Here is a 15,475-nt window from a genome sequence, read left to right on the forward strand (position 1 = left end):
ATAAACAGTGATGTGATGGTGATGTTAATGCTAATTGCTAGCATTGTTAATATTCAGTCTGCTTCTGTGACAGCCAAGCACAGAGGTGGATAGTAGGGGAGAAAAGTAGTGATGTCACTAGATATTTTGTTAATTAAGGAATGAGGAACTAGGAAATGCGACTTTGATGTATCCTCTTTAGTGCTAGTATTAGATTGTGTTCATTTATGATCTGATTACACGACTTCTAAGTAGCAAAAAATGCATTCATTCTCAAGACAGGTGGTGAGCACAGACTTTCAGGGCATGGGATATTTAAATGAAGGTCATGTTCTTTGGGTTACGTTTTGGTTGATTGTTGGTCTTTTTTTTCCCCAAAAACTTTTAGATTGACTTTTGCTCTAAAACAATTGTGTCATAGGCTTACAGCTACTGGAAATTATTGGGAATTTCCAGTGTCTTACATTGAACAAGGCAGAAGTGATCCTTGCCTGGCTTTTGTCCATTAAGAAATAAGGCTTGTGAGACAGGGTTGCTGTGAAGCAGGGATTTTAGACAAGGGAGAGCAAGAGCTATACACGTTTTTGCGTACTAATTTGTCAGCTCTTATATTCTCTCAGTGATTTTCATAAGCAGGGATTTGATAATATCCTGAAGCCTTCCTTCATCATTGTTGAATGATATTTTTTTTTTCCTCTACATTTGCAAAATGAGTCTTCTCAATCATGATTAATCTTAACAGCAGCAAAGCACACATAAAAACTGATTTTTAGAACCTATACTTTGAGTGTTGCAGCTGTTACTGGGTATGTTGGCCATTCTTTTAAGCACAAAAGCCATAGCTGTGAAGTTAAGTTAATTGTGGGATGTTCCCAGATATATAAACTATAGCAATCAGTAGCACATTATGTGGCTGATTGTTCAGAGAAAGTAAAAAACTACCATAAGTAATGATGGTCACACTTTGCCACAGTTCAGACCTCTTTCATTTCATCTCATTTCTCAGATCTGAGCACTTGTGCCTTTTCTGTCTCTGTTTAACCATCAAGACAATAAGAAATGTTTGGATTGGGTCATCCTGTTAAGGTGGAGGGCAGTGAGAGCATTATTGCAGGCTTTCTTGTTTTTAGTGGGAAAGAAAAATGAAGTAAAGCAGCTGGTGTAGTGTGGTGAATGTATGTGTGTTCATTACAAGAGGTCTTTGTTGACTAAAAGTAGCCAATAACAAATTTTTAGTGGAACTGACTTTAAAAAAAAGATTCACAGGGCATGCTACAATTTCTTCTTGATGTCACAAGTGCAGTTTACTCATTACTCTGAAATGATGTCAAGACTGTGTAGAAGGGGCACTCATTTTTCCCCTGTCCCTCTCATAGCTGTCTAGATGGAGTCAAAATCTGAATGACTTGACCTTAATTGTAACTTGAAGTCTAAAGAAAGATGCAGTACACTGTTGTCTAACAACTCCTGAAGAGCCCTGTGGTCCTTGGAGCTGGGAACGGGGTAGCTGTTTTACACTGACTGCTTCATTTGAATTCCTGGGCTAAGCCTGGGAGCCAAATAAACAGTGGAAGCTGGTTTTTATGTCTAACACCTGATACATACGTCCTGCTTTTTCCTCAAGGGTAATGACTGCTTCTTATTTACTGCTTAGGAGTGGATAATTAATTAACAGGGGTGAGAATGTGCATGCTTGACTAGACACTCAAAAATCACATAACTGATTCCTGGGTTTGAATAACAGTATTTTAGTGTCATAAAACAGCCTTGAACTGGAAAAGTTCTATTGTCAAAAGTATGTGCTAAAAGTTTTATGTCTATGCCGTAATTTATTTTTATTACAAATAGGGCTTGTCTTGCTCAAGGATATTTAATCTCTACCAGTAAGAGAATAAAATCTTTGCCATAGTTATTGGTGGCATTTTATTGCATAGTATTAATATTTTTTTCACAAGCTGTCTTAGTAAGCATTTTAGGTGTATGGAGATAGGTACATGAATAGGATTGAAGTGCTTTTTGTTCAACTAACTCTTTTAAGATGATCTTGGTGGAGTATGTGACTATTTAGACAAGTTGTCAGGGCCATCAGTTTGCCATGTGATGTTCCCTTACTACTTAAAAGAGGTTAATGATGGCTATATTTAAAATATGTCTACTGGAGCTGTGTCTACTACTTGTTTACCAGCAAAAATTTCTACTTAACTTAGAAAAATATGCTATGACTGAAGGATTTCTTACCTTATTTAGTAGAATGCTTGGTGACATTTGACTTGAAAGATACAGCATAGGAATTCAATGAAGAGTAGGGGCGAATCTCCTTTTCCTGAGCACATTCACAGACTACTGATAATTGCTAATTAATATCCAAGACACAGGAAGTCATGAGTCTGTGGCTGAAGACTAGTGTTCCACCAGAACACTCTGAATGTTGGTTTTAGTTAATTAAGCATAGTAGAATGTTGGTTTTAAACCTCATTGTTCTTGCATGATCGTGTTTCATTGTTTCACTCTGCAAACATTCTCTAGAGAGCTGTATACTGGGAGCTTGTCTGTGACACTTCTCTGGCCATGTGTTTCCAAACAGGCTGTTTGAACATGCATGAAAAAGCCGGGGTGAGCTCGCAGGGCAGTAGGTCGAGCACCGTCAGTCATGGGCTTGTGATGTGAGAGTGCTCTCTGGGTTCAGTGCTCCGTGTCGCGTTCCAAAAGGATCCGTCGCAGATGTTGCAATGGTGTTTATGACATAATATTTCTTCCCAACACAGATCACTGAAAGTGGCCATCAGTAAGTGTATGCATGGGGAACATTTGCATGTGTGATTTCATGAGGGAGGCAAGTCAACCATCACATGCTAGAGGAACTTGGCCAAATAATATACATAAAACTGCACTCTGTCTCGGTGCTATCCCAAGAGGACCTGCATGCAGATGTTAGTGGGGCATTCGCAAAATGAAATCCCGTCGAAGAGAACTAAATCAAAGCTGCACTGCTGAGACGTGAAGCTCCAGTTCTTTGTGGCACGGTTTCCTCAAGCAGTTTTTATAAACACTTCCTAAACGTTTTATGAGCTATGAAAACAGTTGGGGAAACTGTGGAGCCACAGAGAGGTCACATGCTAAGTACATTGCTGGAAAATATTCAGTAAAGTTTGAGAACCAGCAATTCTCTGACAACATTATGGACATCTCTTCATTGCCTTCTGCTTAACTATTTTCATTAAGACGTATCTGTTGGTATTTATTTCTCTAAAGAAAATGCTCTACTCACTAGACACCTTAATTTCATGGGTTTTTTATTTGACACCATAAATTGTCCTGAATGAGAAGGTGAAAATTGATGAGTTTCTGCCTGTGCCAGTGTATGGTCTAGATTATGGGAGTATGGTTTATTAATAAATAAAATTCTTTTTAAAAGTGTTATTTTCTTATTTGATTTATGTTTGTAATTTCCGTAAATGCCAACTGCTTATATTGTGGTCTCCCACTCTTTAAGTTACTGGAATTTCTGCTGACTTCCTCTGGGTTGCCTGAGAATATTCTTTGATGTGACTGTGCAGAATTTATTCAGTGTGCCAAAGCATTTTCACTGTTCAGCTTTTGCTGGTTTTCTCTGCTGAGCAGGTGTCTCCTCCTAGACATCTCACTGATGGTCTGCCCATATCAGACAGATCCATTTCACTGAATGGTGAACAAAGCTGTATTATCTGCGAAGACTGCAGTGCTTGGAGGCTTCCCTCTCACTCTCTCTCTGCAGTGTGTCTGTACAGGAAACCTTGGCAAGCATGGCACACTTTATTTTAATAGACAATAAGCTAAAAGCGTCCAAAGGTAAGTACTAATCTGAGAGAACGGACGAAGTGCTCATCTGCCCTGTTTTCTTGAAGACAAGGCTTAGAAATGGTGGTAAGTAAGCTAAATGATAAATCAGCAGATGTTAGCAGTTTCAGGGGCAGAAACCATTAACTGTACATTAGGAACGCTTTAGGTTCGTTAACAGAGTTTATACCATGGAGCTATGTGGTTAGCCATCACTTTCCCCTCTAATTTTTCGCCTTACTGCAGAAGCAGCGATGTTAGCTGTGGCCTTTCTTCACCTATAAAGGAAGGGGAAAGCTGGAGGAGGGTGAGTAAGTGTCTTTTGGAGTGATGTCAGGGGAGACTTAATCATCTTCAGATTGGTGCCTGTTATGTCAGTCTGTTAGTAATTAAGACAGACCGCACTTGCCATGCAGGATAGCTTTGGAGTGCCTGCTCCCCACCCCTGAGGAGAGCCAGCGTGGGGCCTGACTGATGCACAGCTACCCTCCTGGATCTTTCTCTGAAGTTCAGATCACAATGAAGAAAATATTTGGGAAGGCGAGGGGGAAGAGCCCACCCCTGTAACATCTCTGTGAGGCAAAAAAGCTGTTAAAAAACTGTGTGCAGCTACTCAGGAAGTCATCTATTTTAGGCAACTTGGTCTCAATATTAAGCTGAAACAATTCTGAAATTTTCAATAAGTGACTTCTGAAAGAGCCATGTCACACTAAGCAGAAAGATGAAGATGCAAAGAACTGGTTAGAGAGGCTCGATTTTCTTTCTTGCATAAAACCCATCTTTTTTCTTTGACTGTTGACATGCATATGTGTGAGAAAGAAGAAGGGATATTTGGTCAATATTCTCCTAATTGCTTTGCTCCCTGTATGGCTCCTTTATTAATTTTTCCAGTTACTGTAGTCCTTGAGACTTTTGCTCAGTCAACAAGCAGCAACTGCCACATTCTGAAACAAATGTAAGCATTTTTATAATATCTCTCTGACTTTCTCCAAGATGTTCAGGCTTTTTCTCAATTCTTGCCTCTTGAAGACATTCATAAATCAAAGGAAATACTGAGCAAGGAACTCAGTGGAACCTTGCTGAGTGGTTGGAAATCTCTAGGTGAATGTCTATGGGACTGAAGCATTTGGGAAAAAATTTTTTGAAGCTGTGACTGTTGAACTGAAATGGAATGTTGAAGGTGAGCATTCGTGCTCAACTCTGATGTCAGTGTTCAGTATCTCAGCAGCATCAGTTCTTTCCAGATCATCACTTTTGGGTCATTTGGCACCACCAACATAAACTTTTAAGAGTCCAGTTATGCTTCAGGAAAAGTCAATGGGAGCAGAGATCTGTGATCCGCATTTTCTGTGTGATTAATAGGTGTTGATGCAAACACATGAGAGAAGGATTTAGAGAGTTCTGTAATTCTAACCAAGGAGGTTATGCACCTAATTGCTTCTGAGATCAATGGGGCATTATGTATCCTTGTCCCTTTATGTTTTTTTGAGGACCTGACAAGATCTTTTCTTGTATCTATGGGTACCTTAGTGTTTTTTGAAAGCCTTTGAATAAAGTTCTTAAAACTATGGAAGGCTTCTAGGAGCTCTCACAAATATTTATGGACTGTATCTTCTGCCACACCCACAGGAGTCTTAGTTTGAATGTGTTTCCACCGCTTTTGCAAATATGACAGGAATGAAGAAAATGAGTGAATCCTGTAGTGACAGAAACCACCCCTGGCAAGTCTTGCTCTTCTCTAGGTCCAAATAAAATTAAAATCATACACAAGTCTATTTGATTCTATAAAAAGCTTGGCTGCTTGGATCCCACCACGCAGGGAGAGGCGGGAAGCTGACATACACGAATGATTTAGTGAGGATGGAGTTGTTCACTTTTATATGAAGGGTAAAGGGGAAAGCAAAAACTATTACTTGAACACTTTTCAATTTTAACCTAAATTGAGGCTTGAATGTGGTCCCATTGACGTCAGTGAGCATTTTATCATTGGCTTCCTGGGGAGCAGGATAGTGTCTCCTGTGTAAACAAGAGAAATGTGGAGGTTTTTTCTCTTCTCTGTTTATAGGGTTTATTTGTGGTCCTTACCATAGCAGTCTGAGCACCTACACTAACGTGACTGGAGTCATTCCTGTGTTGTGCCTGTGAGTCAGATGTGGTGGTCTGCTACTTCAGAGGATGTGAAGTGAGACACAGAAAGTTTGGGATGCTGTCTCCAGTAGATTGCACAGAAGGAGTCTGGCTGGCTCTGCTTGCCTTTTTGTGAATTGGAATTGGCAGACTACTCTAGTTATCCTCAATAGAATTTAAATGTGAAAGCTGAACTTGGAGGTGAGAAGCCCTGAATGTTTTCTGCGGTGAACTCTGGACTGTTTGCTTCATTGCTTAACTGTTGGCTTCATTGTTTAAGGAACTCAAAGCTCCCACTCACTCCAGCAGAACCAGGATTTCTCCCTAAAGGTTTCATTCAAAGACCATTGAAAGAGATTTTTGGTCTGTTCAATTAAAAGCGGGTCCAAACCCCTCAGTTCATTCATCAATTGGCTGCATTGTTTGTGCTGAGGTTGACATTTGCTTCAGTTCTTTTCCAGCATAGTTTGAATTGAGAGGCAGTCCGTACTTTGACCTCTCTGAGGCATCAAATTAAGGCAACTGAGACCAAGTGGCTTGGATAGTGGAATGAGAATTGGAAGACCTTGGCTTTGGTTGTAAGTTTTACTGCCTGTTTTAGACTTACAGAGAAGTTAACTTCTGTTTGTTTTCCCTCCTGTAAATGCTGCAAGTGTCAACCTTATTGGACCAAGTGTTGTTTTGGTGGCATTTTCTTTCTCCCCGGTAATTTATTTTCGTTGTGATCTCCTCAGTAGAAAAGGGCACTTGGCTCTTTTCAAGTTCAAATTCTTATAAAGCATTTAGCAGGACTAGAAAGCATAATCTCAACTCTGAGATGTTTCATTGCTAAAGGTTGTTGAAGTGTGCGTTCAGGGGAGACTTAGACCACAGAAAGTAATCATTTTAGGTGCTTTGTGGAGTCCCAAGTTGTAAGAGATGAAGTCTTTATGTGAATACGTCATCATTTGCTGGTTTCCATAGAGTCAACAATAACACAAGGGTCAGTCTTTTTTGTGACTTTTTATACTTTGACTTTTGGGGGAAACCAGTAATTTGCAAACACTTGAAAATGGCCAGAAACGATGAACAAACTGCTTTCAAGAATAAAGAGAGTGATTTATTTTTTTTTTTTTTTTTTTGGTCGCTAGATGAGAAGTCTTTATCCTATATGCTTGTATTGGCAGAACGTTCTATAATTTTTTGTTTGTTTGCTATGTTTAAATACCTTGGAATGCACTGTGACAGAACTTCAGAGTTCCTTTAATATATGCTTGGATGGAGTGCAGTGACATAGTTTTACTGCTTCTTTGTGTATATCTTGATGTGAAACATTTATGACCTTTATTTACAGCTCCTTTTTATTTGGTGTTCCAGACTTTTAATTCAATTTATAAGCATCTAAATCATAAAGTACGACTCACCACTGCTCAGTTCTTCTTGCCCAGTTTTTCTTTTGCCAGCAAATGTCATTGTTGAACAGCCTTTGCTGAACCCTGGCAGCTGCAGGGAAGCTGCTTGGGTTGGTTGAAGGGATCTCTGGTATAGCCTTGGTGGGGTTTTTTGTGTACGTGAGGTAGGTTTGGTTGTAGTGTTGTTGTTTCGCTTGGGAACTAAAAGTATTTGAAATTGGTACAGCTGGTTTTTTAGCTACTTGGCTTCTTTTTGTAAGAAATGGGTGCAGAATGAAGGCCTTATAAATTTGTTGCTCTTTTTTATGGGTTTTGACTGCTTTACAGTCTACACAGTACAGTAAAAATGATAGCGTATCAAGTTAGTAAAAGGTATTAAGACAAAATATCCAGTTGCTGTCCAGCCCCTTCATGAAGGAAATACTGTGACTTTTCATCTGAATTTTCAGCTACTATAAGCTGTCAAGAATGTGATGCAAGTGCAAATTTATGAATGCCTTTGAAGCATCAAAAAACAGATACCCTTGCTTCTCCCACTAAAGCTACCAATTTTACCAGGGAACCCTTTGGCTGATTCCTCAAAATATTTTTTTGCTTTTTAAACCAGAAAGCAGCCTCACCTATCCTAATCCTGGTTTTTTTTTTTAACATGTTAGCCAATTAATGTCTTAATTGAAAGAAGACATTATGCAGAATTCATCTGGTTTTTAGATTATATGCATGTAACTTATAACATATGCTGAATTCATAACAGTTATGAGTGAACACTTTCAACTCTTAAAAACATTTGACACTTAAATTAGCAGTGTCTCCAATGTAATCCTGCCTTACCCACAGTATTACATGCTTTGCTTACAAAGTGCATACTCTGTTTAAGATAGAGACACCATCTGTGGTCTAATCTAGGTGGAGTAACTTTTAATATAAGGAATTAGTTTATTAACATAGACATTAATTATATAAAAGAAAAAATATCTAGATATTTGTCCACATTCCTCAAGAAAAGCATTTTTTCCTGTTCTGATACTGATATAATATTTGCTCAAAGGTGGAATAATTCCACCAGAATCAGTAGAACAGACTCAGTGTAAGTTTGGTGCAAAACTCAAGCTGAACCTTAACTGTTAAAATTCAAATATTTCATCCAAAACCAGAGGATACCTTTTAGGAGCTATTTATTTAAGTTATGTTGGTAAGGTAAGGCTCAAGTGCTGCCCTTTTTTGAAAAGTGAAAATTGTATCATAAATGTCAGTTTTGTATAACTGACATAAATGTCAGAAACACACTTTTTTGAGTGGTAATTATTCCCAGAATAAAGATCCAAAAAATGATGAAATGTACACTTAAATAAATTTTCCTCAAGCTTGATAAAACACTGAACACTCACTATCCAAATCCTAAGTGAATAGCAACGTCGTCATTGCCACCTGTATCTTCACAAGGAACAGAAGAGGAAGAATTCCCCAGAAAAGGTGGCTGGTTCCTGAAAAGTGCTTGAGAAAGATGAGCAGCCAGACGAAATGAAGAAAACTTGCAAAGACACTGGGTACAGCTGCTCGTGGTGTGGATTATATATTGTTCGTAGTTCTTGTTCCTTGCCTTTGAGACTGTTAGCGAGAGTTGGTCTCTTGAAAGCTCTTTCTATCACTACAAACACTCAGGGGTAAATCTCACTATAACTAGGAAGGAAATTCTGCAGATGAATGTTTTGGCTGGATGCCTTATGAAGAAGGCATTAGCTGAAATATTGGTCTATAGAACTTCCTTTCCTTGGCTGTGTTCAACCTGTTAAAGTCCCTGTTCAGAAAATATTAAACCCCTGGTTTGCTGAAATTAGATCTGGAAACCTGGTAGTTCTGTTTGACTTTGAGGGTGGAATGGTTTAAAGACCTGAGGTAAATGGAGTATCCTGTTGACTAAGAAAAAGTAGATTTCCACAATGAAGAGCAAATTTGGATTTTTTAAAGGAAGTCAGAAGCACAGAAAAAGGTGTTTTAAAAAAGCACTTTGAAAGTAACAACCGAAGACTGACCCAGTCGTAACACAGAACCTATGAATAATGGATAATTTTTCTGTTTAGCTGTTTACTTGCTTTTCTTCACCTGATTTTGTTGAGAGTTAATGCAAAACCTCAGAAAACAAAAAGCTACAAAATTTCCATGAAAATGTTGTGACATTGTAGGGTTCTTTGTTCCTCCCAGAGAGACAAGTTTACTAAATAGCATGTGGATAGAATAGCAGTGACCCTAGGGACTATTCCTTGCTCCCAGCTCTGACAGGGTACAGCATCACTGTTCTTATGATTGTTTGGTTTCTGAAAGTTCAGACAAATAAACTGGAGATAGAAGTGATGATTGCTGGTTATACTCAGAGGTTAACTGAAAGGATCATACCATTTCCTTAACTGTAAGAGAAATTATTAGTATGGAATGCCTTTCAAAGGAGCCTCCCTTCCTGTATGGTATTTACTCCAAGCCTCCTTTCCATTATCTTTAAATCTAAGCCTCATCCCCCTATTATCTATTAATAGTTTATCTTTAAATCCAGTGAATACCAAGCTCATTATTTTACTGCCCATTCAATCTGAAAGATAAAGGACAAAGGAAAATGAGGAGAAAACCTCCGCAAACCAACCAAGAGAAAAAAACAAAAAGAAAATCCTACCAGGACTGTGGCTATGAGAATGTTTGCAAAGGTCTTAATAACTTCACTGACATAAAGCATTCTCTCTGCACTCACTGCAGGTGCAGTATTCCAGCTCCCTGGAGAAGCTTGTCTTTAAGTCTTTTCTCCTTGAGTCTTTCCACTCAAGTGAGAGGTGGGAGGCACAGCTTGAAAGTGTGTTCCCCTAAGATTCCCCCCCAAAGGTACCAAAAATATTATGTCTTCAGGTTTGTCAGATGTTTTCCTTGCGCTTCTCCTTGGGAAGTTTACTGTAAGGTAAGACACCTGTTCTTACGTACAATAGCAATATATCAGGAGGTACACGAAGTGTAATGGAAAGAGGAAGGAAATGAAGGAAGATTTGATCTGTCATCCTGGGTAACTGATGGAGCAGTCAGCTGATTTCTCTCTGTAGGAACAGGGTTTTCTGCAGGAGAGGGACCATTTGTCCCTATAAACTCTGACCTTCTAAACTTTCTGTATGAGCTGAACATCACCAGATCTTGTCACTCTCCTGTGGATCTCCTCTTTTCTGTCTTTTTTTTTTTTCTTCCCACCCACCTTGTATATTAGAAAATAATTAACTCCTCTTGCTCTATCAAAGGTGATGGGCATGGAAGAACTGGTAACAAGGAATAATAGATCTTACAAGAATTCAGAGTTCTTATGATGACTTGTTAATGACAAGTTTTTCCCCTGATTATTGCATGTGTACCACAACAGTAGCCCCTTTGGTAAAGAATTTTTACAGTGAATTTTCTTACCTTTTCCCCTGTAATAAGAATATAGAACTAGAGATAATATTTTGTTTTGCTATAGTAAGAGCTGCTGATTCTTTTGCAGAGGCTTACTGAAACCAGGAGAAATGAATGGAGAGAGATAGGACAGAAAATTTCCTGTAACCTTTGGTCACTGCAGGAATGAGAAGATAAAAAGATGCTTAAGAATTTATCTACTGAATAGCAAGTTGCACATGAGACATGGCCCATCTTTACAAGAGCTCTGGTGTTTGGTGATTAGACTTAAGAAAGGCATTTTGTTCCTCTCCCTGGTCTGATTGATGCTCACACTGTTGCCATTGGCAGCTTTCTTAAGCTACAGAGAGGGATCTTCATTGCCACTTCAGCAACGTTTCTCTTTGCTATGACTTCGCAGGTTATTTCATCATCTGGCAGGGTAGGGATTTTTGCTACCATTTTCTGGTATCTAGACTTGGAAAACAAACTATTTTGAACACTTCAGCTTAAAACCTTTAGGATTCTAAGGTATTTTTATATTAATTCTTAAAGATTACTGGAAAACCAATGCAAACAGCTATAAAAGTAGTTGAGGCAGAGTTGTTCGGAACTCCAAATAGACAACTGTTACATTAAATTGCAGCTGGGATGGATTTCACACAAGTGTGGAAATATCAGATGAGGATAATCTTTCACTGGACTATTAATCATTTGCCTGCTTTCCTGTGTCATAGACTGCAACACCTCATTTGTTTCAACTCACTTAGCTTATCCCTGCCAGGATACATGCACTCTGTATCTGCTACCCAATACGCATTAGGTGGCATTAGGACTTCTTTTGAAAGGTGACAAGTGAACAGGTGAAAATTTAAGTAGTTATTGAGCACTGATGTCCCTGGAAAACAGGACAGTGAGCACAGCTCACCATAAGCTTTATCCAGCAAAAGCTGTGGGTGGCCTTGTGAGCTACTTACATCCCTGGAGGCTGCAGATGCAGGTTCCCCAGCCAGACACTCAGCGCAGGGATCTTGGGCTGCTGCACAGCCAAGCCTCCCCCTCTGCTCACCCCTGCTCTGCTGCCTGACTTAGACCTGCCTGAACTTGTGCTGGTTGTCATTTTCCAGCTTCAGGCTGATAGAGAGCAAGTGGTTTTAAAACACTGCCAGTCTAAGTAATCTGTTTTTCTTCTCTGCTTTTAGCCTTGATTTAGTTTGGGGTTTTTTTGTTTGTTTTTTTCCTGGTATAACAGTAGCTCTACACAGCAGATGCTCACAAAGTATATCACATGGTATTCCAATGAGTCTCTTCCTCATCTCTACAGCAAGCTGAAGACCATGAGGATGGGACTTCAGGATGCTGCAACATGCTCTAGGTCTTGCCAACCATCAGAGCATGTTTGCCACACCACCAGTTTCCAAGTCATCACAGCCCTGCACTGAAGACCACTGAAGCTACTGGATAATCAGTGCTGCTGCTAGCTAGATTAAGTTATTACAGCAGGAAATTCTATAATCATCCTTCCATTTGTCTGTGTATGCAGGGGAAAATAATATTCAAGAGATACACAGCATGCTATCTTGCGATTTTGACATTACTTCCTTATTATTAGTGCCATTTAATTTCTAAATTTGAGATCCTTCTTCAAAGGGCTGCAATATTTTCATCAAGCTTCAAAGAGTTTTACAGATATTAAATATCTGTAAAAGATTTTTTAGCAGAGACAGTAAGAGAAAGTAGCCATTATCTTCCCATGCTGAAGCAGACATTTTGAATAAACTGATGCCACAATAGCCTAGCTGTTTCCAAAGCTAAGTTACAAGGGAAAAAGAAAAACCCAAACAACTCAACAAAAAACTTCAGGTGTTTGCAAAGTGGAATAAAATACATGGCTTGTGTCCACTTAGCTTGTGTCCTTCTGTGTACCTAGGTAAGATTTTCCTTTTAAGGAGAAGTAAGGGGGAAGTTACTTCTTTAACACTGCATATGAGGGTTACTGCCAATATATTCCTTTGTTATATGGACTTTACTTGCATGACTGACAGCCTTGTAAACTACACATCCTGATTTGTTCAGGCTTTTCATTCTTAAAGTAAATGTTAATACTTTGTATTTTTTTCCTTTGTGCCAATGATATATATAACTTGTGTAATATTCCATGTATCAAGAAACATGTCGTTCAGTTTACGCCTTAAAAGTGAAATTGCTGGCACTTTTAGAGCAGAGTAGAAGTTTATGGTAGGTTTTATGTGTGACATTCTCAGGCACAGAGCTGGAGCATAATTTTCTGGATGTCTTAAATAAGGATGTAATACAGAGCAAGGCAAGTTAGTCTTCTAAAAATAAAAGCCAAAATGTACATATTAAACTTCATTCTTGCCTTACTAAGGTCTAAGCACTGTAGCAAGTGATGGATTTCTCCAGCTGCTGGAGTCTGTCTGCCACTACTCCCAGGTCTGTGCCTTGTGTTGCATCTCAGGCACTCCTTACCTGTTGCATATGCTCACCATCAGCAGCTCAGCCCAGCCCCTAGTAGAAAGCATGTGGGTTTGATTGCGTTCTTACATGCCTGACTCATTATACTTGCTCACAACAGTTAATCTGGACACCTTGTGCTCTGACCAGTGTTGTCTTTGGTGCTGGTAAAAAAAAGAAGAAAAGCAGATAATGTGCCTATTCCTGAGCCAGGCACTGGCAGATGTTGCTGGTGACTTCTTTGCTCTTCCTTGGCCAGTGAGGACCTCCAAGGCTGTGTTCTCCTGTTTACCATGAACACATGCCAGAACAATGGAAATCTGAGAAGTTGCATGTTTATGTTGGGAGATGTCTGACCACAAACACTTGAGCCTTCAGAAAGGCTGTTGGGAGCATTGTGTTTTCAGATTTTTGTGCCAGCAGAGTCTTCATATCTGATACTATTGAGTAAACTTTATTAAGGCATGGGGAACTATAGGCTAAAGAAGTACCTTAGTTTGCTATTGTATATTCTCAAAAAGTTCAAAAAGAGGATTCTCCACTCCCTACAGCCCTGCTCCTCAATACAGTCTGAAATAAGGTGCTTGCCTAGGAAAGAAAACTTAAAGTGACAACTTATTTTTCATTTTTATGGTTGACATGTGGAAGTTTCATTCCAACACTTAAAAAAATCATTGTTCTGAAGTCACACAGGTATCCTTTCCAAAAATATCTCTTACTGATAATAATATTTCTACCCATATTTTTGGAGTCTCAAGACACTTCTGTTATTTATTAATTAATGTTGTACTGGGATGTGATGCTTCTTCTGTATCTCCCTGGCTTTCCCCCCTCCCCAGATTCATGTAAATCTTGATGTTTTATAACTGGGGAGAATTAAATCTGCATTGAAATGGGCTTCCATCCATCCCTAGGAGTGCCATAAAACTTTAATGTCTTTGTTATTTAGTGTGCTGTATAAGTTAGGAATAATTTTCTGTTTTTCACAACACTGGACAATTTCTTTAGTTCTGTAAGATTCCTAATCCCTACAGAGTTCTCATGTCCCCTAAATAAACTGATGCTGTCTTGTAGCTACAAAACTATTCTTCCGGAGACAGACAGTTTCAGAAAGTACACAGTGTGTGTGGTTAATATTCATGGCACATACTTCATTCATAATTTATCATTAACTTACTCTTTTTAATTTCTTCCCAGCGGATCTGTAACACACCAGTGTAATCCAGTTTCCTTCCCCTACAGCTCTGACCATCTGGAATACTCTTGCCACATGTCTTCACCTCAGCTACACTTTCACATTTCTTAAAACATGTAAATAAATAGTATCAGATATAAAGTCCTAAAATTAGATACACAATAAAAATGGCTTAGATTTCAGAGTGAAGGGAGCTCCTGAAGTTATCACCGAAATCCATAAGCCTACCAAGATGGCCAGCAATCAGTGAAGAAGAAAGCTGCAAATCTCGTGACCTGGAGTTACAAGCCCTAAACAAGGCTTAGGTTTATGCTCCTCTGTGTTTAACATTTCCATTAGTATGTTAGTGAGCTCTGAACACATCATCCACTCAACCACATTGAAAGCTCATTGTTTTACTCTGTGGGGCAGCCTGGTAGCATGTTAGCAGGATTTCCTTTGGCTGCAACTAAACAAAAAAATGCATTCCAACCTGCTAGTGGGCATTCAGCTCACAGGACCAGACTGTTGGGGACCAGAAATCCCTGAATGTCCAACAGTGAGGAGGATATCTCATCTTCTTTGCCAGCTGCTTCTCTTTATGGATATGTTTCTACCATGCTGCACCACTTGCTAATGTATGCTTTGTCTATGTTCTTATTCTTACTAGTTTGCACCTTATGAAGACCTCTCAATGTTGCCTTGAACATGGAAGAAAACTTGGAGAAAAATATTTAATTCTTATCTTGTTCATCTAGCTGAAATAATTCATGTTGGTACCAGTGTTTATCTTTAAGGCACTACAATGTTCACTTGACTTCAGAGCACATTTTTTAGCACACCTTACCTGCTTTTTCTGTCAGCAGGAATAATACCCTCTAGGGCACTGGATTTCTCCTCAGCTGGTAAACATCTGTCTGATGATAATGTGGTAAAGACTTCAGTCTATTTTTCTGGTAAAAGGGTTAGTCCTCACATTTGGCAGTGGACCTAGAATTAAAAAAGATTAGTCAGAAAGATGTTATAAAGGATAACCATATTTAGGCTTTGGCTTAGCAAAGTCTGTGACAGGTGCTGTACTTTTTCACCATCTCTAAATCATACATGGTTATGT

Source organism: Corvus moneduloides, chromosome 5 (genome assembly GCF_009650955.1).
Source record: "Corvus moneduloides isolate bCorMon1 chromosome 5, bCorMon1.pri, whole genome shotgun sequence".
Classification (NCBI taxonomy): Eukaryota; Metazoa; Chordata; class Aves; order Passeriformes; family Corvidae; genus Corvus; species Corvus moneduloides.